Source organism: Scyliorhinus torazame, chromosome 1 (assembly GCF_047496885.1).
Source record: "Scyliorhinus torazame isolate Kashiwa2021f chromosome 1, sScyTor2.1, whole genome shotgun sequence".
Lineage (NCBI taxonomy): Eukaryota > Metazoa > Chordata > Chondrichthyes > Carcharhiniformes > Scyliorhinidae > Scyliorhinus > Scyliorhinus torazame.
This window is the reverse complement of record NC_092707.1, coordinates 165,567,825-165,592,518: the sequence shown is the minus strand read 5'-3', so window position 1 is coordinate 165,592,518 and position 24,694 is coordinate 165,567,825. Positions and strand designations below refer to the sequence as shown.

At 44.9% G+C, this 24,694-nt stretch overlaps 1 long non-coding RNA gene across 1 annotated transcript; it reads right to left on the bottom strand.

Annotated features, from left to right (window-relative positions):
• Nucleotides 1-4,633: 4,633 nt before the first annotated feature.
• Nucleotides 4,634-24,115, bottom strand: LOC140429867 (uncharacterized). Its single transcript, XR_011949226.1, has 4 exons — nucleotides 24,055-24,115; nucleotides 20,407-20,620; nucleotides 10,089-10,179; nucleotides 4,634-5,040 (listed from the first exon to the last, which is right to left on the bottom strand). It is a non-coding gene; the product is annotated as an uncharacterized lncRNA (long non-coding RNA).
• Between the last annotated feature and the right edge of the window lie 579 nt (nucleotides 24,116-24,694).

Genomic DNA, 24,694 nt, shown 5'->3' with positions numbered 1-24,694 from the left:
ATTGCCGTGGTACCTGAACTGCTGAGGAACCGGAATCTCGATCATCTTGCCTGGGTGCTGTTGCTGGTAGTCACGGATCTTGCTGAGTTGAACTATATAGATTCAACAGGCACTACTGGTACCATGATGTGTTATGTACTCTGGGATAACACAGGCTGCAACTCGATGCAGCTTTGACCAAAAGATGCTCCAGACTTTGAAATAAGTTCAATGTGATTTATTGAACCATTAGCACAGTTCTCTATGAGTTCGACTCTCCTGCTAATCTTGCTATAGTAACTCAGTCTAACTAACCAGTCTGCTCTAAGCCACGTGGTGGGTGTGATGCTTCTGATCTGCCCAGTCCAACGCTCTAAGTGTCGCCTGTGGAAAGAGACAGAGCATGTGTGCCCTATCCTTTTATATGGGTTGCCCCCTTGTGGTCGTGTCACCTCTGGGTGTCTAGACTGCCCATTGGTCGTGTCCTATTCTATGTGTTCATTAGCTGTATGTCTGTATGTCATGACATCTCCGGTGCTCCCTCTAGTGTTTACTTAGTTGTAGTGTATTTACATTAACCCTTTGTGTATATACAGTTGTGCATATCACCACAGTGTAGAAGTCATAGATAATCCAGCGCAGAATTACAAAAAGAATCTGTATTATACGTATGAACCAAATATTCAAGATGTGTTTGTGGTTTTTAAAACTGTGACCCAACCTTTGACCTTGAGCTTCAGGGAACATTCAATTAAATTCTTTGGATGCTGGCGCTGGTGAATGCTTTTCAACTGACCTGCAGTTAGTGTGGTGGATCTTCAATTCACTCATGAAATAACTGCCCTTGCCAAGAAAAGCATCTAATTGGGACTCTCTCTCTTTCTTGCTGTAATAGGACTTGCAAAGCTTGAAATTACTTTTGCTGATAATGGCTGATGAATACTTAAAGTGCTTGAAAGATGGTCTTGTCTGCTATCTTGACAAAGACGTTAGCCAATCTATTTTAACTGGGGTAATGCCTCAATTAAAAAACAGACAGTGGCATAACAGCTTGCATTCATATAGTGCATTTAATGCCGAAAACCGTCACACAGAAGCATAGATAAAATTTGACAATGAGCCATAAAAGGAGATATTAGGAGGGGTGACTAAAAGCTTGGTCAAGGATGCAGGTTTAAAGCAATGCCGTAAAAGCAGGGAACAGGATGGAAAAGTTTAAAGAAGGAATTCCAGAACTTAGGGCTTAGGCAGCTGAAGGCACAGCCACAAGTGTTGGGGAAAATGGATTGGGAAAATGCTCAGGAGGTCAGAGTTAGAGAACACAAAGTTCTTGAAGGCTTAACAGTTGGATAAAATGACAAAGGTAAGGAGGGATTGAAGCCATGAAGAGGATAGAACACAGAGATGAGGATTTTAACTTGGGGGCAATGTGTAGAAAACATAGGTCAGCAGGTACAGGGGTGATGAGCAGGTAAGCAGATGGTGAACGTTAGGATATGCGCAGCAAGTAACTGTAATGGGAGAAAATATATGGAAGGTGAAGCTTCGGAAGTCAGTTTGGGTACTCTAAATTTTAAAAAAAGAGACACACTGAGGCTAAGGTGTTGTTTTTATAGTGAGGAGAACGTGGGATCAAAATCTCAGCTCAGGGCTTCAGCCTGAGACAGAAACCAGGGAGATGGATGTAATTAATGGTAAGGGTTGAAGACAATGACATCAGTCTTACCAATGTTTAGCTGTGGCTCATCCTGAATGGAATGTCAAAAAATCAGACTGTTAATATAGAGAGAAGTCTGATGACAGCAGGTTAAAGTCCAACTGGTGTATTTGGAATCACTAGCTTTCGGAGCGCAGCTCCTTCGTCAGGTGGGTTCACTCCTTCACTCACCTCATGAAGGAGCTACGCTCCGAAAGCTAGTGATTCCAAATAAACCTGTGGACTTTAACCTGGTGTTATAAGACTTCTTACTGTGCCCACCCCGGTCCTACTCCACAAGATGATAATATAGAGGCAGTGGAGGAATTGAGAGAACTGGTGGTAAGGCAAAATTAGATATCATCACCATGGGCGCGATTTAACCAAATTGCAACAAAGTCCCGTGTCGAGTGCATTTAGCCAGGTGTTTCCTGGCGATCGCAGTGCCAAGAAAGGCTACATTATCACACGGGATTCTGTTGGAATCTGGGGGCTCAGCAGGGAATGCTCCACCGAGGCTGCACTTAGTCCTGTTTCCTGCACAGAGGAGCTCCACTCGCCTGAACTCTTCAGTGCAGGAGGAGATCGGACAGCATTTCTAAATGGCGCCCTGCTCTCTCGAATACCAGACCCCACAAACCCCAACTCTCCTATAAAGGGGTCCTCGCACCCCTTGCACTCCACCTCACACAGGCAGGACACCCCAGGCCCGATTCCTGCTGCAGGCGCACGGCCAGCCTGGCACTGCCACTGCCAGGGTGCTAGGCAGACAGTGTCAAGTTGCCCAGGTGGTATCAGCAGTGCCATGTCTCCCCCATGCCCAGAGGCCAACTACCCAGGGAACCTCTGGTCTCCTGGCTGACCCCCCCCTACCCCCCTCCCCCACCCCCCTTCAGTGCCATTCCACCTGGCCCCCATTTTTGGGTACCAGTACTGAATGGCGCTCGCCTAAGGCCTCCAAGGTGAGGGGGTTAGATCCCAAAGCCTCACATTGGTCAGGTAAGTTGCATATTAAAACTAGCTACTGACTCTAATATGCAGATTTGCTAAATACTGATCCCACCCACAATGGGCGGGATCCAGATCACAACATGTTGTGAGATCCCATTAGATCTCACAAGGCGTGGCAGGCTGGGTAGATCCCAGAAGAGGCCTCTCGCTGTATCTACCGGCCACATTGCACTCCTTTTCGCCCCCATATCATGTGGAACATGACGTCGCATTGGTGGATGATTCTATTGAGGGGCAGCATGTAGACGAAGCAAAGAAGCTCATCATGGATAAATCCATGGAGAATACCATGGGCATGAGGGATACTCTCTCTGGCTACATTTTATTACTAACAGTGGAACCAAGCATAAGTTTGGAGAGTTTGTGAGGCAGGGGAGAAAGTGGAGAAGTTAACAAAGGAATGTAAGCTCCAGTCTAGGACAGGGGGAACTTTGGGGAAATTAGCCTGCTGGACAAACAGAAAGAATGTATGTGACAGAGGCTGCTAAACTGATAGTCTCAATCTTAGTGACAAAGCAATGCATGATCTCCTGGCACTTGTTTTTGGAGGGGAGAGGGGAGAGCGCAGGGGAGAGTTATTTAGGTGGGTATTGGAGAAAACAAGCAATGATCCAAACACATTAAGTGTTCATCTATTATTATTGTCAACAACAATTTCTGTTTCATAGTTTCCTGGATCACTTCTTTTGCACTTCAGTTGTCTTGTAATCCCGATAACTTACAAAATATAAGAAGCTCTTAGCGTTTCTACAATTCAGCAGGACTTATGAGTCTAAGTCTGGTTGGAATGTGGGATCATTTGTGTGTGGTTTTCAAACTGAACATGATAATAAATACCTGCAATTAAGCTTTCGAACATTTTTTCTTACAGAAAATCTTGAAATTTACTTTGCCCTATTATTCATCTGCACATTTTTATCGCCCTTTTTTTGAACTTTGCTTTCATTTTCTTTATTTCTCTTTGTTCTCTCTGTTGATTTCTTTGATTTTTGTATTTCCTTGCATCGTAAATAATTTTGACTATTGGGCTATCATTGTCCAACCTCACTCCAGTTCTCAACCATTCCCCGCCTCCCCCCCTACCCACATTCTGTTCACTGTCATCAGCACATATTGAAAATTAATGAAGACTGAAAGCGCTCAATAAATCTCATTAACAGTCACATCCAGCCGCTGCAATGATCTCCTTCATTATAGTTGCTGGTTAAAGAGTGTAATTACATCATCTCAGCCCTGGAATTAGCTGGTCAAATAAGTTTCAACAGGATAGGAATTTTATTTTGGAATTATGAAGTTTGAATAAGAGAAAAACGAAAGTAATTGGTTACAGGTCCAGCAATCCTGAAAATCAAATGGGATTTAATTAATTTTTTAGATTCTGAAACTTTTAGCAGCCAATCATTTTTTTAATAAATGGAGATCTTCAATTTTTGTTTAGGTCCAGAATGTGGATTAATACATCCAAGGCATTGTGGGGCTCTCTATTCTCCTTTGTTGATTAAAATGATGAATAAGGTTTATAATTAAATGCTAGGGAGTGCAAGATTTTTAATTGGCATGTTTGGCACAGAAAACGCAAACTGAGGAGCCAGTTAAATTATATAGTTGACAAATGATGAATTCAGATGCAGAGAACCTTTCCTGAAATGGCAGAATGTCCATTGCCCAAACTAGACACTGACTGTACTCTTCGGCTTTTTAAAGACTAACAGTAAATCGTTTCTGGTGTGTGAAAATGGCCTCCCAACAACACATTGATGCAAGATGGATAAATGAACCTAACAGTTAGCATGAATTGCGTGTCCAGCACTCTAATTACCCAATTGAACCTCTGAAAGACATGCTATACCTTGAAAAAAAATCACGAAGGCAAGAATATTACTGCAAAATAACGGCAAAGAACCTGTCTGTTATGCAAAACAAAGGATTCTGAGGTGACCCGTGAAATGTTAACAAAGGTAATGTGTTTAACAGGCTCCTTTCAATTGTATTACACATGTTATAATGACAGACAGAAGAAAGAAATTCCCATAGACCAACCCTGAAGTCGACAATATGCAAATTATGTTCTCCCAGCTGAAAGGAACTTTAAGAAACTTGAGGTATTTTGGTGGGAAGGAGAGTAAAATCATTGTTCCTGGTCGTTCACCAGGAGAGAGCAATCAGAAGGCTGTTTTCTTTGTAACTTTGTACCTGCATGGTATTCAACGCTGTATTGTATTTGCAACTTGTCCAATTCTTGTGATGATTATGCATTAGAAAAAAATCCTTCTCTAGCAACCATGGAGTCTTCTTCTTCCCAACCTTCTTTAAGCAGCATAAGTGATGGTTCTCAAATTGGATTCAGGCAATTCCTAATTAGAATTAAAAACAAACAAATACTCGATTTGCTGACAAGAAAATTATGTTTTATAAAATTAACGTTCACACGGTACTGAGTTCCTATTCATCGTATTTTTTACTTTCTTCCTATTTTCTGTTAGCGTTCACTCCATTATCAATGACAGCTCTACTTCTGTCCTGATTGTGCCATAACAATTTGTAAGCCTTCGATTTATCACAGCACTCCAGTTCATCTCCTGGAAGTTTTTCTTAATTTCATTTTAACTCTTACAATGGATCCTTTTCATCAACAATCAACTCTGTTAACTGTCACTCTTGAAGAATACTCTACATTACAACAGTGTTTACAACCAATAAAGTACTTTTGGAGTGTAAAGCACTTTGGGATGTCCTGAGTTGTGAAATGCGCTGTTCAAATCTCTGTCATTCTTATCTGTTACCTGTCAACAATCATGCTCTGTAAACAAATCCTATTTTATCAGTCAGTTGGACTGGTCTAGGAGATTTTATTCTCCCCGCCCCTGTCCCTCCCCTTTGGTCCAACTGCTGCTTTCACTCTTTCCACACTTTGCTCTGGGCCAGTGAAATAGTTGGATGTTCCTTCAGCTGACTTGGAAAACTTCCTACCTCATTTTATTTTCCTTCCATCACATCTGGTAGTATATTTTTAGTCAGATATAGTATGTTTTTTGACTGCAAATCACAACTGACATGTTGATTAGTCTGAAGCATCCTGAACCAATTTTATCTCTGGCATGTAAATTCCGTAGGTCGATAATCAGATCTGCTAAATGAACTTCAGTCAAAATAAGTGCCAATTTCTATTTTCTTCAGCTCATCAGTAGCTGCTTCTTCTAATCCAGAGTCAAATTTGTTTCTTGTAACTATTGCCTCTCTTCTGTCCTGATGGCACAGTTTGTCCCTTTCAATAATGCTGATTTGATTGCCTAATTTTTCACATCCAGCTCTAATTTAATTCTTGCTCTGAAATTTCCCTCCTTTGCGACAACCAAAGTGTCAGCAACTAGCTTCATACCCACCAGTTTTATCGGATCTTTTGCTCTCTGGATTACAATATAATGTGTCCTGAAGGAATATTTTAAAAATTCATTTACGGGATGTGGGCTGTTAGACGTTTTAGTTGCTGTGATATAAAGAGTCTAAAGTTCTGTTCCTTTTTCACAAACACACATTTATTTCATTCCAACAGCCTTTGCACAAAACTCTCACTATACATCACCCGACAGAGGCCACCTAGCCCCTTTACATATCGGTGTCAATTAATGGATACTTAACATAAATGAGACAACTAATTGGAATGTCTCTTAACCCATGGCATCGCTGGTTAGGCCAGCATTTACTGCCCATCCTTAGTTGCCCTTCAGAAGGTGGTGGTGAGTTGCCTTCTTGAAACGCTGCAGTCCCTGAGGTGTAGGTACACCCACTGTGCTGTTGGGGGGGTGGGGGGTGTTCCAGGATTTTGACACAGTGACAGTGAAGGAACAGTGATATATATGTCAAGTCAGGATGTTGAGTAACTTAGAGGGAACCTCCAGGTGATGGGATCCCAGGTATCTGCTGCTCTTGTCCTTCGAGATGGTAGTGGGGGTCGTGGGTTTGGAAGGTGCTGCCTAAGGATCCATGGTGAGGTCCTGCAGTGGATCTTGTAGATGGTACACATGTCAGCCACTGTTCTTTGGTGGTAGAGGGATTGAACGTTTGTGGAAGGGGTAGCAATCAAGCAGGTTGCTTTGTCTTGGATGGTGTCGAGCTTCTTGAGTGGTGTTGGAGCTGCACTCATCCAGGCAAGTGGAGAGTATTCCATTGCATTCCTGACCTGTGTCTTGTAGATGGTGGACAGGCTTTGGGGGTCAAGAGGTGAGTTACTCCTCGCAGCCTTTGACCTAGCCACAGTATTAATATGGCTAGTCCAGTTCAGTTTCTGATCAACGGCAACTCCCAGGAAGTTGATTGTGGAGGTTCAGCGATGGTAATGCCATTGAATGTCAAGGGGTGATGGTTAGATCCTCTCTTGTAAAAGATGGTCAATGCCTGCCACTTTTGTGGTGCAAATGTAACATACCACTTGATATTGTTCAGGTCTTGCTGCATTTGGACATGGACTGTTCCCATTTTCATCAAGATCCATGGATCTGAACTTACCTTTTGTCCAATGTCTTCACGCACATTTAGGAGTGACTCCTCCTCAATACTGCCACATCAAAGCCTTCTTTTTAAGTTTCAAATGCTCTGCCTCTTCCTTACACCCTGGGTAAAAATTAAAGCTCAAAACATGAGGTATTATCTTACAACACATTATTTCTCAGGACCATAAAATTGTGGAATCTCTTATTTAGTTTAGTCTGTTCTTGCTATAATTCTTTGCTTTTTAACATTCAAGACTGACAATATCTTATTCCTACTTCCTGTTGTACCTCAGACAGTCGTTTACCCTTCTCAATATTGGTGCTGTTCTGTATTGAGATCTAGCCCTTCACCGTGCTTACTCAATGTAACATAAAAGTTACAATTATTGTACTAATTTTCTGAAGACTGGTGTGGAAAATTGCAATCCTTCATTATTAGAAGATTCAACTCGTGGTCAAGTTGTACTCACAGAATGTTTAACACTGGTAAAGCACTGGTACAGTCTGGATAACTCATTCAGGCAACAATGCATGATTTGTAAGTGAGGCTTAAGAAATTATTTTTTACACACCTATGAAATATACATTTATCATGCATCATTGAAAATTACCTGTTAGAATAAAAACATTTTTCCAAAATTTCGGTTTAAATCTCAACATTTGAACAGGGAACCATAAATATTAAAGTAAGTAAAGTCACCATAGTCCCAGATGACTATCGGCTGCTTACCCCTTTGATGGGAAACTAATGGGTGGCTATTTAATTTGAGGATCACCACACCTCAGGCGAGGGACAAGGTTGAGAAGGTGGGCCTTCATAAATATCCTCAGCCAGTACGGGAATAATATTAATGCTGTGCTTTCACACAAGATCTAAAATTATTTTCTTTATTGTAAGATTTTATATATCAAGACCTGAATTTTATGCTCTTCTCATCCTCCCCCCCCCCCACCCCCACCCCCACCCAGTGGATTTTGAGGCAGTGGGGGGAGGTGGGGGAGTGTGAAATTATGTGGATACTGTTCCCTCCAGGGTCCCACATGCCCAGACCCATATATGATTTTATGGTGGAGCAGACGGAGCCCCTATTAGTGCCCTTAAATGGCCACTTAATGGCTACTCATGGGCCTTTTCCCACCCAGTGACAATTTTCAGGCTAGCAGGCACCGGATACCTCAGGGTGGGAAACAGATAAAAGTTAACCTTCTCGATCTCAGACAGGAAGGCGGTGGGAGGGGGGGGGTCGGGTGTCTCTGTCGTAAGCCCCCTTCTGACCAGGGGCATCCTCCCCTCACGGACTGGATATCCCTGCCCACCTGCCCTATCCCCTGATAACCCATTTGTCCCCTCACCTTGCAAACCCCCCAGAGTGTCCTCTACCATCCCTTCCCCGGTACCACGGCCACTTCCTTTCAAATGTGGACGGAAGTCCCGTCTGCTGCCAATTGATGCTCATTTGTGTGGAAAAATTGTAGCAGGCCTGTCAGAGTCGGCTGGGATGCGTACTGAGAAGCCCCTACTATTCGAACAATTTGGGTCCAAATATATTTTTGAACGCTGCAGATGTTTTAAAAAGAAGTTCATGTTTTAAAATTTGGTGTTCAAATGGTTAAATATCTGCACTGTTGAGAGTAAAAGGCGTCTGGTACCTCTGGAGACAGTGTGGCCACATACTAGTCAAACTTCTATCTCTAACAGTCTTTGACTCTTCTCCAGATATATTGAAAAGACATTTTAATGACCTGAAGTGCCAGTGTTCTATGAGCACTTATAAGTCTGTGTGTGGTAGCACCTCCTTCTTAATCTTACTTCCTTTGCAATTGTTTATGATTGTTGCTCATTCTGAGTTAAGTAGTTGATTCAGTCTGAAGACATCCAAGGTGACAGGTCCTCCACGTGCTGGAGAAAATGTTCTTATTGTAGCCCCAGCAAGAAACAATGTGAATTAGAATCCAGTACAGGAATATCCATTAAAAGTTCCTCACCGCAATACCAATTACGCTGTTTTTTATTTGCTTAAATGAACATTTCACACTTCTGAAACAAAGATGTATTGCCTGGTGTTGTACTAGCTCATTCAGGTAAGTCAGCTCCATGTCTAATTCCTCACCTATGATTAGCTAGCTAATCTTACCTGGGCTGCTGGTGGACAAGCTAGAATAAGTGGGGGCAAAAGAAAATTGCCTCTCGTCTTGCTCCTACTCGTGGCGGCACTGTGGCACAGTGGTTAGCACAGCTGCCTCACAGTGCCGGGGACCCAGGTTTAATTCCAGCCTTGTCTATGTGGAGTTTGCATATTCTCCACGTGACTGCGTGGGTTTCCTCCGGGTGCTCCGGTTTCCTCCCATGGTCCAAAAATGTGCAGGTTCGGTGGATTGGCCATGATAAAATGCTCCTTCGTGTACAGGGTTGCAGGGAGAGGGTGAGAGCCTGGTAGGGTGCTCTTTCAAAGGTCGATGCAGACTCGATGGGCTGAATGGTCTCCTTCTACACTGTCGTGATTCTATACTGACCCCTGTGTCTCTATGGATGGATGTTGAGTGAGAACAATATCGACTTAGCACCAATGTCACAAAGTGTCATACAGGCTACCAACATACATTGAGTGGCCATTTGGTGAAGTATACTGGCACCCCTGGTATCTTATCATGAGCCAAGTCTTTCAGATTTAACTTTTCACTTATCTCTGTTTCACCTTTAACCAAAGGAATTAATCTTCCAAAGCAGCAAAATCTTAGGTAGAAATGAATAGGCAATGAAATGGAAAGAGTTGCAACATGTCATTAAAACAACAAAACAAATGAGGACTGGACACTAAAAATTAAGCATAGTCATACGTTGATGATAATTATTGGAAGCTCACACAAAGGGTTTGTTTTTCAAATCATCAAAGTTGGAAAATTACACATACCTGGCTAATTGGCGAATGGAATTTTTAACTCCTTAATGCAAACCAGACATAGAAGTGCCGTAAAAAGCAAAATACTGCAGATGTTGAAAAACTGAAATAAAAACAGAAAATGCTGGATAAATTCAGCAGGTCCAGCAACATCTGTGGAGAGAGACAAAGTTAAAATCTCGGATCTAAATGATACTCCAACAGAATTCTATTATTCTATCTTATTTTGTTGCTAATCGCTAAGTATTCTGGTCTGTTAGTTTTCAGGAACTTGCTTTTTTTCTGATTGATTCAATAGAGGATTCTCAGTGCAGAACAATCACAGTGACAATTTAAAATATTAGTGAAATGATACAAGCACATATAGAAGATTCTAATCCCCAAAGTAAGTATAACTGTGGTTACCACTCCTCATGGCCTTGCACCATGAATCTTTATAGTCATTTGATCTGTCTTCACACTTTCTACACTATCATAGACCTTCCCTTTTGTTCTGTTTCTCACCCTCTCATCTTTCATTTGCTTAAAATCTGTTACACGCGACCCTTACCCAGTTTTGATTAAATGTCTTCAACCTGAATTATTAACCTTTGTTTTCCTCCCGACAGATCCTGCTGGACCCGCTGGGTATTTGCAGCATTTTCTGTTATTTTTTAAATTTTCTAACTGTGGTGTCACTGGTGAAAGTTTAGGTAGAAATCTCAAGTTAGAAAATGTATCCCACAATGTATGGTATGGTAATGGAATGAGCTGAAAATTTCAGTGCATCAACTAAGTTGTTCCAATTAAGGCTAGATTGTGTGGCATTCTTTATCGTTTGGTGGGGGAGACGGGGAAAAATGATGGCTGTCCCAAATTATCTCCAGTAAATTATATGCCATATTTAAGGGCTAATTGTTAAATCTGGATAAGGCCTGGGATTTTCCGCCCTGCCAGCAGCGGACATCGTTGTGGGTGGGGGGGGTGGAAAGTTTCGAGAGCGGTCAAAAGTCAATTGACTTTTGGCAGCTCTCTAACTTTTTCCATTCCGCCCGCGACAATGCCCACCGGTGGCGGCACTGAAAAATCCCACCCAAATTTCCTCATAAACAGGATGCTCGTCTTGGTTGATAGGATCTCTAAGACCATTATGGAAACTACCTTCAAACTATGCAGATGAAGTGGAGGAAAAGACAAACTGAAATGTTGTAAATCATTGATCAACAGCCAACATCTAAAATATTCTGAATATCGAGGAGTGGGCACGATGGCCTCAGCACCAGGGTTCGATTCTGATCTTAGATTTGGTTTTGTGAAGGGGAGGTCGTGTCTCACTAACTTGATAAGAGTTTTTTGAGGAGGTTTTTTGAGGAGGTCACATAGATGATTGTGAGGTAATGCATTTTGGAAGGTCTAATGCAGGTAGGGAATATACAGTGAATGGTAGAACCCTCAAGAGTATTGAAAGTCAGAGAGATCTAGGAATACAGGTCCACAGGTCACTGAAAGGGGCAACACAGGTGGAGAAGGTAATCAAGAAGGCATACGGCATGCTTGCCTTCATTGGCCGGGGCATTGAGTATAAGAATTGGCAAGTCATGTTGCAGCTGTATAGAACCTTAGTTAGGCCACACTTGGAGTATAGTGTTCAATTCTGGTCGCCACACTACCAGAAGGATGTGGAGGCTTTAGAGAGGGTGCAGAAGAGATTTACCAGAATGTTGCCTGGTATGGAGGGCATTAGCTATGAGGAGCGGTTGAATAAACTCGGTTTTGTGTAGAAGATTGTAGTTTAGTCGGGCAGTATGGTCGGCGCGGGCTTGGAGGGCCGAAGGGCCTGTTCCTGTGCTGTACATTTCTTTGTTCTTTGTTCTTTGTTTGTTCTCACTGGAACGAAGGAGGTTGAGGGGAGACCTGATAGAGGTATACAAAATTATGAGGGGCATAGACAGAGTGGATAGTCAGAGGCTTTTCCCCAGGGTAAAGGGGTCAATTACTAGGGGGCATAGGTTTAAGGTGAGAGGGGCAAGGTTTAGAGTAGATGTACGAGGCAAGTTTTTTTACACAGAGGGTAGTGGGTGCCTGGAACTCGCTACCGGAGGAGGTGGTGGAAGCAGGGACGATAGTGACATTTAAGGGGCATCTTGACAAATACATGAATAGGATGGGAATAGAGGGATACGGACCCAGGAAGTATAGAAGATTGTAGTTTAGGCGGGCAGCATGGTTGGCATGGGCTTGGAGGGCCAAAGGGCCTGTTCCTGTGCTGTACATTTCTTTGTTCTTTGTTCTTGTTCTAGGTGGCTGTGTGGAGTTTGCACCTTCTCCCCGTGTCTGCGTGGGTTTCCGCCGGGTGCTCCGGTTTCCTCCAACTGTCCAAAGATATGCAGGTTAACTGGACTGGCTATGATAAATTGCCCCTTAGTGTCCAAACATTAGGTGGGGTTATGGGGGTGCTCCTTTGGAGAGTCGGTGCAGACTTGATGGGCCGAATGGGCTCCTTCTGCACTGTAGGGATTCTATGATTCTAATCTATCTAATGTCCATGCGAAGTTCAATCAAGCGTTAATCTCAGAAAAACTGAAAGTTAGATGTGACATAAAAACTTGTAAATGACATGGATTGAAATGTTACCCAGCTCAGAGAACGCAGAATCTGTTAAATAGTTTAGGAAGGAAACAGGCAAGTTCCAGATAAGGGGGAGAGTGGGTGTTTTTTGCAACCAAATCTGGAGTATGGATCTAGAATCTATCTTGCAATCTGGAAAAAGAGAAATGTTTCTATGGCCCTCGATTCTCCTGTTCATTCACTTGTCCAATCATTAATTATTTACACGCATGCATGATTAAGAAGTTGAGCTGATCCTTTATTGTTACAAAAGGACAGTATTATATGTTACTTTTAACTCTCATAAAGCTGTTTAATACATCAATACAGTTGGGCTGAACCGTTCCTGTAATTCAGAGATATGTAATTTAAAATAGGAGTTAGCTTATGTGATATAAAGGGGATCGAACATCTAATAAACAAAATCATGAGCTGGATTCTCCGCTTTGCGACGCGGGAATCATGAATCGCGATCAGGTGCCACGCCAGTGTCATCAACGCGCTCCATGCCCCGTGCAGCATCAGCATGCAAAACTCACATTAGCATGTGATAACATATCATTACATGGTTCGGTCTGGTATTCTCCCGGCCTCTGCAATGCACTGCCCCTGCCAGGCTGAAATTATGCCAGTGCGGTTCACTTGTGGTATTTAAAAATGGGGTCCGGGCGCCAAGGCTGCTGAGGGAGAGGAGATAAGAAAAGTTTCCACCCCAGCATCTCCAACCCCCTCACCAGCGTCACTGCAGGGTGTTGGCACTGGGTTGGCAGTGTCAGCGGGTCTGGTCCATGGGACGGAGGATGATGATAATCCACTGTGCGATGAGCTCTGGTGCTTCACATCGTTTGGCAAACTCTAACTCCTACCTTCAGTACCATTGTCTGCCCGGGTGATCCCTGCATGGCTTCTGGCCATTCCATCTCACAGGCCCATAGACCTTAGGAAGGCGTGGGGATGGGGTTCAGTGTGGGGGTGGGGGGGGGTTGGAGGTTACGGGGGGTGGTGAATGGTGATGGGTCACTCAACTGGTAGGGCTTATCACATGTTGCCCCCATACCTCAGGCGACCCCAGGAGGAACGTTGACTGTCCTTGACAGCCCTCCACCATACCTTTGTCCAACACACAACGCCACCCCACCCCAAGTGGATGCTGCCGGGGCATTGCAGAGCATGGCCCAGTCACTGAGGAGTTTCGCTGAGGGCGTCGACACCAAGGTGCAGACAACGAGGAGGCACCAGGACTGGAAGAGCCAGATGATAGAGAGGCTTCTGGAGCTCACTCCAGCTGTCCCTCGATCGCATTGACTCGCCCAGGGCCCTACAGGCACCGTCACCGGGGGAAGGAAACGCTGTTGGCAAACCCGGGCCTGCCACCAAGGAAACGATGGTGGTCTTGAATCCTTCCTAATGTCCCCTCCTGACACCCACGCATCTCAAGGGCAGCGGGCAGAACAGGGTGGCTTGGCGACACCTGTGAAACCAGCAAGATGGTCAGAGCCCTCCGGCTCCAGGCCCTCCAGAGGACATCTGCCAAAGGCATCAAAGGCCGCAGGGTGCAGAAAACCTAGGTGACCATGTGAGATCCAGAAGAGAGGGGATTAATGAGTCTGCACTCGAGGGGGGCCGGGGGTATCTGTCGGTAGAGGAAAGGGCTATCTGTCAGTAGGGGGAATGGAAATGCCCAATGTTCACTACTAAAACATGTTACATCTGATAAATGTGAAGTCTCTGTCACGTTAATCTTCACAGTGGGCCTGCCTATAATTCCCCTCCCCCCGATACAGTGGTCCAAGATCAAACGCACCCGATGCAGACTCATTCAGGGATGGGTGTACAGAAGACTTTGGCAAAAACTGAGGAACACCAGAGCTTACCTCACAGTGAGTGATCCTCACTCTTCTATCTTTATACATCTCTGTATATTGACACACTAACGGTACCGACACAGGCCCTTTACTCTGGGAAGGTTGAACAGGTTAGCTGGGGGAGGAGGAAGCAGGGGAATGGGTGGTGGGGGGTGGGGGGGGAGGGGGGGAAGGGAAGGGATCAAGGGGAATGGGGAGGAAGGAAGGGAATGGGGGGGGGAAAGGAGAGGAACTGGGAAGGGGGCAGCTGACGGAAAAAACCTCATCCTCTGAGAAGTGGGCAAGAATGAGGGCATCCATGGTCCTCCAGATCTGCCAGACCCTCGTGCCAGTGGGCGGCACGATAGCACAGCGGTTAGCACTGTTGCTTCACCGCGACAGGGTCCCAGGTTCGATTCCCGCTTGGGTCACCGTCTGTGCGGAGTCTACACGTTCTACCTGTGTCTGCGTGGGTTTCCTCCGGGTGCTCCGGTTTCCTCCCACAAATCCCGAAAGACATGCTGTTAGGTAATTTGGACAGTCTGAATTCTCCCTCAGTGTACCCGAACAGGTGCGGAGTGTGGACTAGTGGGGTTTTCACAGTAATTTCACTGCAGTGTTAATGTAAGCTTACATGTGACACAAATAAAGATTATTATTATTCCGCCACCTGTCCTCCATCCTCTGGCTCCTCCTGCGGCTCTTCCCCGGGATGTTCTCCAGCCCCTCCTGTTTCGGCTCCTCCTCAGATGTTCGTCATCCTCCAGTATGTCGTTGCGCTGCTGTGCCAGGTTGTGGTGGACACAGCAAACCACCACAAATTGGAAGACCCTCTAGGTGGTCCAGGCATTGGGGTGACATTTTGAGCAGTCCGATGCACTACTAAATGACAGCATGGGTGACAATATTTGTCTTGTTATATCAGGTCTCCGCCTCGGTCTCCAGCCTCTGCACTAGTGCAATCAGCCAGGACCCCAGCGGGTAACCCTTGAACCCTAGAGCGAACCCGCCATCCTGGGGTGATCCTCAAAGCTATCGGGGATCTCTAGATATCCCAGGATGTAGCTGGATAGAGTCATTCTCCCTTGCTTTCAGGAGTCGGACTGAAACACCTTGGGACTTTGAAATCATTCCACTGGAATAGGATCTAATCACCATCTGTTTCCAGGCAGAGTACGGTCTTTTGGGCTAATTCATTGGCCACCAGCCAATCAATCAAACCGAGTCCCACCTCATCTCTCTCTGGTGTCGAAATGTCTGATACTCTTGTTCAAACTAGCAGAGTGTACTCTCCTGTAACATCTGAATTCCTCATTCTCTCTGCTGCTTGACTTAAAGATATATGTCCATTCATCACCCTTGGATCAAAAATGATAACGGCAAAATAAAAGAAAGAGGAAATCAGGGAATAAACAGAGGTCTCTTACAATGTCACAGATTTTAGAATAAAGGGAAAGAACAAGAAGGCAAAATTGTTATAGGGTGGAAGACAGAAATGATTAACTCACAAGGAATCAGGGCTGGTAATGAAAGAAAGAAAAGGTCAGGCTAGAAGAGGTGTGAATGGCAACAGTAGAACTATTACTAGCAACAGCTGTCTGAAAAAAATCGGAGCAGTGATTATGATCTGAAATTGTTAAAATCAATGTTGAGTCCAAACAGTTATAAAGTTTAAAATAAAATGATTCAATGAAGGGTGCAGGGGGACATTTCAGGGGCAGCACCAGCAATGCCTAAAAATGAGATTTTAACCTGGTGAAGCTACGGCACAGGACCAAGAGCATGCCAAAAAGCATAAGCGGTAAGTGATAGACAGAGCAAAGCAATCCCACAATCAACAGATCAGATGTAAGCTCTGCAGTCCTGCCACATCCAGTCATGAATGGTGATGGACAATTAAACAACTCACTGGAGGAGGCTCCAAAAACATCCCCATCCTCAGTGGAAAAGGCAAGGCTGATGCAGTTACAACCATCTTCAGGCTGAAGTGCAAAGTGGATGATCCATCTCAGCCGCCTCCAGATGCCAGTCTCCAGCCCATTTGATTCACTTCAGAAATGGCTGAAGATCCTGGATACTGCAAAGGCCTTGGATCCTGACAACATTCCAGCAATAGTATTGAAGATTGTGCTCAGGAATAAGCCATGCCCCGAGCCAAGGTGTTCTAGTACAGATGAAACATCTGCCATTTACCCAGCAATGTGGAAAATTGCTCAGGAATGCACTGTCCAGAAAAAGCAGGACAAATCCAACCCAGCCAGTTACCACCCCATTGATATACTCACGATCATCAGTAAAGTGATGGAAGATCAACAGTGCCACCACTTACTCAGAATAATGCTCAGTGTGAGTTCTGCCAGGGCCACTCAGCTCCTGACTTCATTACCGCCTTGAACCAAATATGGACAAAAGAGCTGAACTCCAGAGGTGAGGCGAAGGTGATTGCCCCTGACAAGGCAGCATTTGACCGAGTGTGGTAGCTTTAATAAGGACACGGGAGTCCACACTGAGTAAAACTAAAGAAACAAAATTTTTATTTACAGCACGATGTATGCAAGCCCGGTAGATCCGGACACAATATATACAAGCCCAGTAGATCCGGCGCAATATATACAAGCCCGGTAGATCCGGACACAATATATACAAGCCCGATAGATCCGGACACAATATATACAAGCCAGGTAGATCCGGACACAAAATACACAAGCCAGGTAGATCTGGACACAAAATATACAAGCCCGTGGCGGATGATTGGCGGTAGGTGACCATTCGGCATCCAAAACCTCAGAGGTCTGCATCTCCATTTCTGAGTCAGAAGACACGATGTCGGGCATGTCAGCGTCGTGAGAGACCAGGGGCATCACAGCAGGCCAGATCAGTAAGATGGCCGGAGGATCAAGGACAGGTTTCTTTTGAGGAATCTCACGAGGGACCAAACTATGTGAGTGAATGTGATCCAAATGCCATCACATCAGTTGCCCTCAGGCCCGAACTTGATAAGAGACAGATCCTCTTTGGTGGACGACAATCCCAGAGAACCACTGAGCATCGTTGTTGAAGTTATGAATGAACATCGTGTCGTCAAGTGTGACATGTCGAAGAGGCTGACATCGAGCTGGGCAATGCCCTTGCAAATCTTGGTTATGGCGCACGTTCGGGCCGATGTCTGGGATAAGAGGCCGCTTTCTGCACTTTCCCGGGATAAGGAGATCTGCAATGCCTGCTGAAAGGTCAGAGAGATTTTGCCCCAAAGTTTATTTTGTGTTTCCATCTTGTTTATACTGGAGATCAAACGAACGCTGAGCATATTGGATAAAGCAATTCCATACTCGCAAAACGCGGCTATCTTCCATAGTTGTGACACAAACATGGTGATGGACTCACTGAGGGACCTCTCTGCTGCATTGAACCAACATCTTTGAATAATTACTGACAGGGTCGGGTTAACGTGTTGCTCCACAAGTGCCATGGGTTGACCGAACAATTGCGTATCTGCTACCGCCGAGTACGTGAGACTCCAGATCACCCCGAACGTGTGGCTGTCAACAGTATGACCATCTGCCACTCGTTCTCTGTGATGTTGTTGGCCCGGAGAAGTAACACATCCTTTCTATGTATTGGTTCCAGTCTTCAACACCAGCGTCAAATACATCTAACCGCTCAAATAGTGGCATGGCGAATCAAGTAAATCCAAACCTGGGGCCAACAAATCAGGGAGGTGGCTCAGTTGAGTAGGTTGCAGCATCGACAGCAAGCCAGTTGCTCCATGCTTGCTATTACAGTAACAGAGCCCTAGTCAATGGGCACTGGCCCGGGGGGGGGGGGGGGGGGGGGGGGGGGGGTGGATTCTCCGCTGGTTGGATGGAGTTATACCTGGCACAAAGGAAGATGGTTGTGATTGTTGGGGATCAGTCATCTCAGTCCCAGGACATTGCTGCAGGAATTTCTCAGGATAGTGTCCTAGGCGGAACCATTATCAGCTGTTTCATCAATGACCATTCCTCTGGGAATGTTCATGGGTGATTACACAATGTTCAACACCATGCACAACTCCTCAGATATTGAAGCAGTCCAAGGCCATATGCAACAAACCCGGACAATTTTCAGACTGATAAGTGACAAATAACATTCATGCTATGTGGCAGACAATGACCAACCCCAACAATAGAGAGTCTAACCACCCCCCTCTTGACATTCAATGGCATTACGATCACTGAATCTCCCACTTTCACCATCCTGGAGCAGGATGATGCCTGGGAATCCTGCAGTGAGTAACTCACCTCCTGACTCCCCAAATCCTGTCGACCAGTGACAAGCTCTTCATTTGCCTCAGTGAGTTCAGCTCCAACACTCAAGAAGCTTCACACCATCTAGGACATAGCAGTCCATATGATTGGCACTCCATCCACTGCAATAAATATTAATTTCCTCTACCACTGATGCACAATGGCAGCATTCTTTAAAATGTGCAAGTTTCCCCACAGCAACTCACCAAGGCTCCTTCTATAGCATTTTCCAAACCTGTGATCTCCACCACCTGGAAGGACAAGCGCAGCAGATGTATGGGAACATCACCACCTGCAGGTTCTGCACCAAGTCACACACCACCCTGACTTGGAACTATATCACTGTTCCTTCACTGTCGCTGGGTCAAAGTCCTGAATCCCTTCCTAATAGCACGGGGGCAGCACGGTAGCCTTGTGGATAGCACAATTGCTTCACAGCTCCAGGGTTCCAGGTTCGATTCTGGCTTGGGTCACTGTCTGTGCGGAGTTTGCACATCCTCCCCGTGTGTGCGTGGGTTTCCTCCGGGTGCTCCGGTTTCCTCCCACAGTCCAAAGATGTGCGGGTTAGGTGGATTGGCCATGATAAATTGCCCTTAGTGTCCAAAATTGCCCGTGGGGTTACTGGGTTATGGGGATAGGGTGGCGGTGTTGACCTTGGGTAGGGTGCTCTTTCCAAGAACCGGTGCAGACTCGATGGGCTGAATGGCCTCCTTCTGCTCTGTAAATTCTATGATAAAAGCACTTTGGGTTATCATGCAACACGTAAACTGCAGTGGTTCGAGAAGGTAGCACACCCCAACCTCTCGAGGATAATTAAGGATGGGACATAAATGCTGGCCTAGCCAGTGACACCTACATCTTCTGAATGAACATTTGTTTTAAATATGCAGCATATGGCAATCCATGTGGGTCCTGCCTACCTGACTTTTCATGGGATACATGGAACTATCTTTGTTCCAGTTCTACTCCGTTCTCCTCCCTCATCTCTTTTAGTCGGATATTGATGCCACTTCCTGTCTCGTTGAAAACTGGAAAATCTCATGAGTGTTGCTTCATATTTACATCCTCCCCTCGCTTTCACAGTCCATCTCCAATTCTTCCCTTCCTCAGCTTCTCCGTCTTCCCTTCTAGAGTTGGTTGTCAACAAATGGTCCACTCTATCCATTGACCCTCTACCTTGATTACAATTTTTCCCAGTCTCTTCCTGTAAGAACTCTATTTCAGTTTTTCCATATATGTTGTAACTATTCTGAAGATATCATCTTACTATTTCTAGGTTAGATTTTAAAATAAGGAGCTGGAACTATTGGATGGCATACCCACACAACCCCTTGCCTTTCAATTACAAAGAACATGCTTTCCTTTCCTTTGTCCCAGGTAGAATAACGGATGGAGAAATTACAGGTTGCATGAAGCCTCTTCAATTTCCCTTGGCCATTTTCACTATGATGGTCGAGGTTATGCTGCATATGCTAATGTGAAAATGAATCAAATTGACTGTGCATGAACTGGAGTTATACAACAAGAATTCTGTTTTCAATTGTCTTTTGAGATTCTGGATTGGCTGCAGACTGTAGGACGTTGGCATACAATTGATGTGTGACATACAAATACCTGAATATTCCCCAGGGAAATTCCTCTTCTTTAGTGTTGTGCCTGGTGGCCTGCTGCCTTCTTACACAGCTGGAGAAAGATCTTGCTAGTGCTATTACATCTGTCCACCACCTCCTTCTCCAGTGTCCTGTCGGTTGCTCTGTGGGCAGTTTTGGTTATCGTTAGCTGAGATTGACTCGCATCCATGTTCTTCTAAGAACCATTTTATATCATTCTGTAAAAAAATAATTAATGTAAGAGGAAAGAATCCACTTGCATTTTTGTTCAGCAATGCTCCTATCGGTTCTGATATGAGGTTCAATAGTCTTCCTTCTACCTAATCAAATTCAGCGAAACCAGAGTTATACTGCAATAACTGCAGGGTTATACCGACCTGTCTACGGCTATTGACCTATCTTCACAGCCGCAATTGTAGTCATGTTTGGTTTGCAGGCTACTTTACAATTGATGGTAAGTTAAATCAAGTAATTGAATGGAATGCATGACTTAATCAGGCAAGAAGATGAATTTTCTGCACCACTGACCCAAATGTTATATTTTAATCAGCGAGCACAAATCTCCTTGGTCATCGGGAAGGTTAAGACTCATTTAACTGTCACTGGTTGGGATTTATTTTCTACAGATAGTAACTGAAGTAAAATGACTAACCAAACTCCAGAAAGGCTCAGGCCATTTCTAGGGAGTAGACTTCCTATTTCAATGAAACTGCCCCTTAAAAGGAGATTGTGGATTGAAAAATGTGCTTATCGAAACTGAATGTTAGACTCCTCTTATCCCACATACAAGAATGATGAGATTACCTCAATAACTCCAAAACTGCAGCAAGGATGACGATCAAACATAATATAGTTTTAAACAGCAAGACAAATAGAACCGTAGAATCATTGAATGGCTACAGTACCAAAATAGGCCATTTGGTCTATCATGTCTGTGCTGGCCCTCTGCAGGAGCAACTCATCCTGTGCAATCTCATGCCTTCTCCACTAGCCCTGCAAATGTTTATGTTTTAGATAATAATCTAATTCCCTTTTGAAAGCCTCAGTCAACATTGACTCCATCACTCTCAGGCAGTGCACTATAGATTGTGACTTCTCGCTGCGTGGAAAAGGTTTTCCTCCTGTCACCATTGTTTCTTTTGCCAATCACATTGAAATCTGCGCCATCTGGTTCTTGCTATATGCACCACTGGGAACAGTTTCTCCCGATCTACTCTGCTCAGACCCCTCATCATTTTGTATACCTCAGTCAGATCTCCTCTCAACATTCTCTTCTCCAAGGAAACCAGTCCCAATTTCTCCAATCTTTCTATGCAACAGAATTTCTTCATTCCTGGAACCATTCTCGTGAATGGTTTTGCATCCTCTTTAATGCTTTCACATTCTTCCTAAGGTGTGATGCCCAGAACTGCCAAACCAGTACTTTTTTTTAAGAAATGTTTTTATTGGGTTTTTGAACAAAGTATATTTACTGTTATGTATACGGAATAAGAAATATATATATATATATATATATATATATACACATATATAGAAGAGAAGGGCACACCCAAACATACAAAAAAAAAAGTAATAATAAAAAAAGAATAACTGGTAGGGTATTGTGCACCACTTCAACAGCAGCAACTCTGTATAACTGGCAAAATTATTTACAACACATAAGTAGTTTGTGGGGGGGTGGTGGAGACCAGGGAGGTAAATATACATTTGGATGCTGGAGGAACAATTACAGTGGGCAATACTCGAATGGGTTTGGTGTTGTTACTTGCTTCTCCCGGACGGATCTCGCTGCCGTTGTTGTCTCGCGCTCACCTCCACTTAGAACATAGAACATAGAACATAGAACAATACAGCGCAGTACAGGCCCTTCGGCCCACGATGTTGCACCGAAACAAAAGCCATCTAACCTACACTATGCCATTATCATCCATATGTTTATCCAATAAACTTTTAAATGCTTCAACCGTTCCTCCTGTCTTTCGCCTGTATTCTCCTTGTTCTCTGTTCCTGGGGATGCCAAGTTTGTTATCGTATCCCGTGCCCTCTTTCCGGCTGTCATTTACCTTCCCCCCCCCACCTACCTGGTTCTCCTCTCTTGTTCCCTGTCCCTTCTCTCCCCCCCCCCCCCCCCCCCACCTGGTTCTCCTCTCTTGTTCCCTGTCCCTTCTCTCCCCCCCACCCCCCCCCCCCCCCCCCACCTCCTGTGGTTCGCCTTTCTTTCCTCTTGGGTTCAGCTGTCCCCCCCCCTCTCGCGGCCTATCTCTCCCTCTCATGCTTTGGCTACTTTCCCCTGATTCTTGGCTACCTGGCTATTCTTCTGCTTGTTTGTTGGCCACAAACAGGTCCTGGAACAGTTGGGTGAATGGCTCCCACGTTCTGTGGAAGCCGTCGTCTGACCTCGGATGGCGAATTTGATTTTCTCCATTTGGAGAGATTCCGAGAGGCTGGACAGCCAGTCTGCAGCTTTGGGTGACGCTGCTGACCGCCAGCCGAACAGGATTCTATGGCGGGCGATCAGGGAGGCCAAACCAGTATTTTTTGCTGAATAGTTAAAGTATGCCATGGAAAAAACAATTATCGACTTTACAAAAACACTTGTATCCTTCTAACGTATGAGTCAGGAAGATAGCATAGTTCACAAGTAGTCAGATTCAGACTAATTTTAAATATATACCATTCACTTCATTAAAAATCAATCAGATGTAATGCAGGCTAACATGATATGGATGCCGAAAACATTACATGACAAATAAGACATGCATAACATGCATGGCCCAGTATTATCTACAAGTCACAGTACCACAGAATCTTTACAGTGCAGAAGGAGGCCATTCGGGCCATCGAGTCTCCACCGGTTCTCTGAAAGAACATTCTACGCAGTCCTTACCCCTGCTTTATCCCATTAACCTCGCATATTCTTTCTTTTCAGATAACAATCCAATTCCCTTTTGAACCCCTCGATTGAACCTGCCTCCACCACCCTCTCAGGAAGTTTGTTCCAGACTTTACCCATCCACTCGGTGAACCAATCATTCCTCACATCATTTCTACTCCTTTTGCCCATTAATTTGAATCTGTGGTCTCTAGTTAGAATAGAACCACCACAGAATTCCTAAAGTACAGGAGGCCATTCGGCCCATCCAGTCTGCACCGACTCTCTGAAAGAGCACCCTACCTCGGCCACCTCCAGAGTGGGAGCAGTTTTGTAAACAAGAGTATAATTCAGTACATTCTGCCCTCAAATATGTTTCTAAATAATGATTTCATATCTATACAAATCATCCAAACATGTCACAATCAACTGTTGTCCGCTCCACAGGATAAGCATTTTGGCCAAATTGAAAACGGGAGGCTGAAAATTGGCGGAAAGGGGAGTAGGATTACAACGTGATTTGAAGAGTTACTTTTTGGCTTCTCAGGAACATTCATTGAAAGCTTCAATAATAAGCACTCCCACATATTCAGGGATCGAAGAAAGTGGGAGGAAATGCACCTCTATTTTGAAACTGAATTTGTGCAATTAGATTCTGCAAATCTCCAGACAATCAGCCATTCAATCCAAAGCCATATCGGGGCCAATGAAAACTTGATAAAACCACTATCAACATCTTGCAGCAAAGAAAAATCCAGAGGGAACGGAGAAAAGGGATACCATGAACTTCTGAAACCTAAGGCACGGCGCGGTCGATAGATGCTGGGAGATTCCTCTTCCGGGACCTACCCGGCTTGCCTCACCTTGTAACATCTATCATGACACATCGCAATCTGAGTCCCGCCCATTGTGAGCCGGATCACTATCCAGCAAATCTGCATATTAGTCTCACTCCAGTATGCACTCGCCTGATCTACTGAGTGCCCTGGGAATTAACCCCTTTGCCTTGGAGACCTCAGGTGAGCGCGATTCAGTGTTGGCCTCCACAAATAGGAACCAGACAGAATGACACTTGGGGGACTCTCCCAGGGAATCGGAGGCTCCTTGGTGGCTGCCCTCTGGGCAGGGTGGCACCCTGACATTCCTGGTGCCAGGTGGCATCTTGAAAGTGCCAACCTGCCATTGCCAAGGTGTCAGGCTGGCATTTTTCCGATGCCAGGGATCGGGCCTGGGGGTGCCCAGCCCATATGAGGTGGGGCAATGGGGCCTGAGGACCCCTTTCTCGAGGAGTTGGGGCTTTGGGGGTGGTTCGGAGGGCGTGTCAGGGAGTTGCGAGATCGGGATGCCATTTAAAAATGGCATCCTGATATCTTCCTGCACTGAGGATTTACGACGTGCGGAGCTCCTCAATGCAGGAAAC